The sequence below is a fragment of the Scyliorhinus torazame genome, chromosome 15 (genome assembly GCF_047496885.1).
Source record: "Scyliorhinus torazame isolate Kashiwa2021f chromosome 15, sScyTor2.1, whole genome shotgun sequence".
NCBI classification, from domain to species: Eukaryota; Metazoa; Chordata; class Chondrichthyes; order Carcharhiniformes; family Scyliorhinidae; genus Scyliorhinus; species Scyliorhinus torazame.
The window spans coordinates 167,431,546-167,437,545 of record NC_092721.1 but is presented as its reverse complement, the minus strand read 5'-3'; positions in this window follow the sequence as shown (position 1 = coordinate 167,437,545).

Sequence of the window (6,000 nt, the reverse complement as noted above, 5' to 3'; positions counted from 1 at the left end):
ATCCCAATGATCTACATATCTGAAGCCTTTCCTCCTGCACCAGCCCTGTAGCCACGGGTTCAGCTGCACTCACTCTCTGTTCCTTGCCTCACTCTCACGTGGCACCGGTAACAATCCTGAGATTACTACTCTGCTCATCCTGCCCTTTAGTTTCCAACCTAACTGCCTAAATTCACTTTTTAGATCCTCATCTCTTTTCTTAGCTATGCTGTTGGTGCCAATGTGCACCATGACTCCTGGTTTCTCCCCCTCCCCCTTAAGAATCCTGTAGACTCGATCCGAGACATCCCTGCCCCTGGCACCCGGGAGACAGCATACCTTCCGGGAGTCTCATTTGCGACCACAGAATCTCCTTTCCGATCCATTAACCATTGAGTCTACTATCGCTTTTCTATTCTCCCCCCCCCTTCCCATCTGAGCCACTTTCATCATTATTTTACACCCCTTTTTCCCCTATGCTTGTTTGTCTGTGTGTGTGTGTAGAGGGTGGGGCAAGTTAAAAATGGGGAGAGTAAGAGATTAAATAGTTGTTGACCACTTGTATTTGTTGTCTATTCAATTATAGTTACTGTTAATAATAAAAAGGTCAATTCTGTTTACATTTATGAACTTGATAACTGTAGTTTTTGGGCAGCTGAAGACCTCGGGTATTTTAAAATAGTTAATTTCAACCGTGTTGTGACTCTGGGTGAAGTGGGGCTGGGATTAACTGCGTGTCCTAACAAGTGGCCTACTCAATACATTGCCATCCATCAGTTTATCTGCTGCTAGCGTAACTCTAAATTAACTCTCAAGGAAAAGTTTAAAATGTTGCTGTCAATTAATTTACCTACAGGTAAATTTTATATGCACCAATAGTGCTTGGCACCATCTTAATTGGTGCCCTATTATGCCTAATCCACTATGTCTTCCAGTTGCTGTCTCAGTGGGAGTGATAACTGGTGGTAGAGTACCGATTCCAATGGAGGGCTTTATTAGATGGGAATGGACATCGACATTGAACCTCTATGTAAAATCAACTCTTTGTTGCAGGGTGTGGTGTTGGGTGCTCTGGTGCACAGATGAGCCAACACAGTTGTATGTGGTACAACTCTATTTTATTTTAACTCTTATAATACAGTTCGTTCTGGATACTCTGCACGTGCTGTCTCCCTGAGTGTGTTTGGTAGCAGATCTGTCCTGGTCCTCCTCTGCAGCTAATACTGACCACCGGGGGTCGTGTCTGTGCTTTTATCTCTTTCTGTCATTGGTTGCGGTGTTGTGTGTTCTGATTTGTCTGTTGGTGTGTCTATCATGATGTGTGTGTTTGAATATCATGACATCCCCCTTTTTTACAAAGATATGTGCCTACGTGGTTATAAATATAATTGTGTCGTGAGTGCATCTAAGAGTGTGTGTGTGTGTGTTGTGTACAGCGTGTGTATATGACGTAACTATTTACATGGGGCGATGTCGGGTGCGTCACACTAACAAGGTTGTACCATAACAAAACATGGATGCGAGAGAGAAAAAAAAACTTGAACAGTGGTCCGGTCAGACGATATCTGGAACAATAAACAACAACAGGTTATAATACAGAAGTGTTTGACTTTTTGAACGTATGAACAGCGTTATAAGTCCAGTCTAATGGGTGACCGCCTCAAGAATGGGCTGGTCCTCAAGCCGGTTCAGCTGTGGAGATTTGTGGTCACACTGGTTCACCTTGGACTGTTGGAGGTGATGCTGTTGCCGAAGTCTCTACTTTACCATTTGTTGTACTTCGTGCAGTGCTTGGTTTTTTCATTCGTGCAAATATAACATTCAACATCTTTGTTAGTGTTGCCTTGGCTGTGGTTTGGTTCTGGTGGCGATGGAAGGGGCATGATCCGTGGCATCTCCACGAAGTCATCCTTGGGAACCAGTGGAGGATCCGGCGTGTGCGTACGGTTCAGTTGCGAGCGTGGAAGGCGGCGCAAAGCTCGCTGATTGCGCCTACGCACCAATCCATCCGCCCTGCATGCCAGGAACAAGGTGGAGTCTTTTTTCTTTTTATGTTTGTGGTGGACGGCATCTTGTAGCCGATGGGTCGTTGCCATCGAAGTAGCACCATCACTAATATCATGCAAGGCGATGACTGTGCCAGATGTGGAAGTTGGCCGAGACCGTGCACGCTGGTTCCGGCCACCTGCTGTGCCGGAAGGGCGACTCCGCAGAGAAACGTCGAAGCATGTCGCCTTGGAGAGAGAATTGTTGCTCGCATCAACGTCTGGCGATGGCGCGAATTGGTGTGTCCATCTTGGACCGCCGGTGCTGGTTGCCACTGCCGACCCAGTGGGACTGACACGCGATCCATTCCCTGTCGCCGTGGCATCCGCCGTCACCCTGAGCGTGCCATCACCGAGGCCGCGACACCGCCCGTCCGGAGCAAGGTCTGGCGTGCGCGAATCAGAGTCGGCGCTTGGCTGCTCCCCATCTGGAGTCCGGTCTGCCTTCCGTCGATGCCCCCCGTCCGGAGTCCCAACAGGTTCACTGGAGGCAGCCGAGATTCCCTGAAGCTGCACTTCTGGAGTCGGAACATGCAGGAATGCACTAACCAGTGGAGAGGCTCGAGCCATCGAGGGTGGAAGCGGTGCGCCGCCACCGCAGTCGTCAGTGGTCCCACCGTGATCGTCGAGTGCCTCGGTACGCACTAGGCGAGGTCTGTCACCTTGCACCTTTTGCATGGGAAGTGGGATGCTGTCGTCACTCGTCTCACATCCCGTGGATAGATCCTCATTAGCAGCTTGCTGTTCACTAGGGTTGGGTAAATTGTCAGAGTTTTCATCTGGTGGTGCACACCATGTCGGTGGACTGTCATTGTCTCGCCGTTGTCCTTCATTTGGGCTTTTCTTCTTTGGAATTTTAAATCTTCCCCCAGACATTGCAGAACCTTGTTTATTATCCCCAAATTCTCCCATATGTATGGTCTCGAATATAGGATCCAATGTTTCTATCGACATTGTACTATTTTCCAAAGAACATTCCGTTTCACTTTTCTTCTCAGGTACCTCATATGTATCTTTGTCTAATGTACATGCCTTCATGGTCTCTGGGTCTGATTTTGCTGGGACTGGCATGGTCACAGTCTCTCTTTTACTGTTCTCAATTGCCCACATTATACTCCCCATACATAACTGCTTAATCACTGGGGTTAGTGTGGTACAATGGATAATCGGGTCGACCTTATCTGCATCTTCACCATTAGTGGAAAGCACACTTGGTTCACTTGAAACTGCTGTGGGTTTTAAATTCGTTATCTGGCTACTCGATGTCGGTGTCCTCAGGATTCTTGCTCCAATGTTCTGCTCATTTATCAGTGGAGTGTGTATAGGTTCAATGCAATTAATGTTCCCCTCAAGGTTTGAAGAGTCATTACTGACTAACTGCTGGTCTTCGAAGTTGGGACGTTGCGGCGTTGTGTTGAAGGGAGACATTTGTCCCTGCTGTAGATATGATTCAGGTTGTGTTATTTCCATTAACTGAGGATCAATGTCTTGTCCATTTTTTCGATCCGTACTAAAACACTGGCAATTCTCAGTCTGCTCCTTGCAAGTTAAACATTCAATTAATTTCTTTAGCAAATCCTCAGCATCCTTCTGTGGCCGTGCAGCATTATCCATCTCTGTTCGGCTATAATGATCCTGAAGGTCAGCGCATAAACCTTTTTTCTTCGGGCTTGGACGAGGCGATTCCTTTGGCTTGTCTTCAGTTGGGCTTGAACAGTCTTCAGCGCTGTGCCCTTCATTGTAGCATGAGAGACCGTCATGGTCATGCTGCTGTGTAGTGGAGCATGGTAGGCTGTTATAGCCTTCTTGCTGTTCACGTGAGCATGGCAGACTTGCATCGTCTGCCGCTGGTTGGTCAGGAGAGGTTGCTAGACCCTCATGGTCATGTTCCTGCAAGGACTGCACTCTGGAGTCTTGCGTTGCTTCTATCGTGGAGGCTGTCCACGAACTCCCTGTGGAGGCTTGTGACTCTGGAGTCACTTCTTGTTCATGCAAGGACTGCGCTCTGGAGTCTTGCGTTGCTTTTATCGTGGAGGCTGTCCACGAGCTCTCTGTGGAGGCTTGTGACACTGGAGTCACTTCTTGTTCGTGCAAGGACTGCGCTCTGGAGTCTTGCGTTTCTGCAATTGTGGAGTCTGTCCACGAGCTTGTGTGGAGGCTTGTGACACTGGAGTCACTTCTGGTTCATGCGAGGACTGCGCTCTGGAGTCTTGCATGTCTTCTTTCATAGAGTCGGGAACATTGAGCGGGACGTGGACCACGCTCTGTGTGGCAGCAGGGCGCTCTCCGTGTGCTTGCAGCGCTCCCTGTCTGTTAATGTCAGGCTGCAGCATCATCCGGTACTGATAAGTTGGGACGTCATATCTGCTGGATTGAAGATCCTCAAATCCGAAAAATGAATCCGCATCTGCGTCGGATTCAATGTGGGGGCCGCCAATGTGCAACACGAAAGGTTCGTCCGAGTCATAGTCGTATAGGACCACGGCGCTATCATTGGGCTCGCGAGGTCCGGAAACACTGTAAAGATCATCATCGAAGTATTTGAGGTCGGGATCATCGGCTTGTGCGTAGGTAACTGCTTGTCGGAGGGTTCTTCGGAGGTCAAATTCATCTCCTGGGTCAATTTGCGGCAATGTGCTGTCATTCCAGGTGAGGGAAGGTTGTTTTACAGCTTTAACAGATTTTTGTTTTTTTGATTTGGGACGTTCCCCTTTTAAATTGGATTTGGGACGTTTCCCCTTTAAATTGGTGCAGTCTGGGGCCTCTGACATCCTGACGCTCGGTATGTAGCACGTAGGAAGCGACTGCGCATGCTCAGATCGCTGTTCCTTTACCGATGGCCGTTTTCTTGACTGCGCATGCGCAGCATCTCGCGCATGCGCAAACGAAACTTCCGGTTCTGCGCACTGCTCGCGCAACTGTGCTAGCGTGATACCTTTAGCAAGATGGCCACCAACCTCGACCCAGCCCTCTCTCAGGCCCGGGAATTCGGCCTCTGGGAATTCGGGCTCCGGGATCCCAGCCACGAGGTGAGTACTGCAGCTTTTCTTACCTTTACTTGCCGATTGGATTGCGTTTTCTTCACAGTACTTGGAGAATTTGTCCAGGACTGCCTGGTAATCGTACCTTTGCTGCCTCCTGAAGAACCTGAACCTTGTGAATATTTCTCTTGCCCTTGCACCGGCGATGGTGAGGAGAAATTCAATTTTTCCGCTATCATCCAGGTCTTGGAGTTCAGCTGCCACCAGGAACAATTCGAACACTTGCCGGAATCGCCGCCAGTTTTCGCGGAGATCGCCGTAGCACTGGAGCGGCTGCGGAACCGGGAGCTCTATCATTTTGCCTGGGCACTGCTGGTTGTCTCTGTACACTGAGGTATGCCGGCAGGTATCGATCCACTCCTGTACCATGTGGTGTTGGGTGCTCTGGTGCACAGATGAGCCAACACAGTTGTATGTGGTACAACTCTATTTTATTTTAACTCTTATAATACAGTTCGTTCTGGATACTCTGCACGTGCTGTCTCCCTGAGTGTGTTTGGTAGCAGATCTGTCCTGGTCCTCCTCTGCAGCTAATACTGACCACCGGGGGTCGTGTCTGTGCTTTTATATCTTTCTGTCATTGGTTGTGGTGTTGTGTGTTCTGATTTGTCTGTTGGTGTGTCTATCATGATGTGTGTGTTTGAATATCATGACACAGGGCATAGCTTTAGCAAAGTAATTGTGAACTATTTATTATTTTCTACTACTCAAGGAACCACTGAAGTGTAACAGCTACTGTAAAAATACATGTTGTTACTGCATTTCTTCTATGGTTTGTTTGGCAGTTAAAACCCGTGTCAAAGACTATCGCACTGTTATTCTACTTCTTTCCAGAGACCAGAATGATTGTGTGTGAGTATGTAATAAACTATAGCTGGAATAAACCAAGGTGAGTTCACCTTTCATTCCCTGGGTACATTATACATTTTACCAAG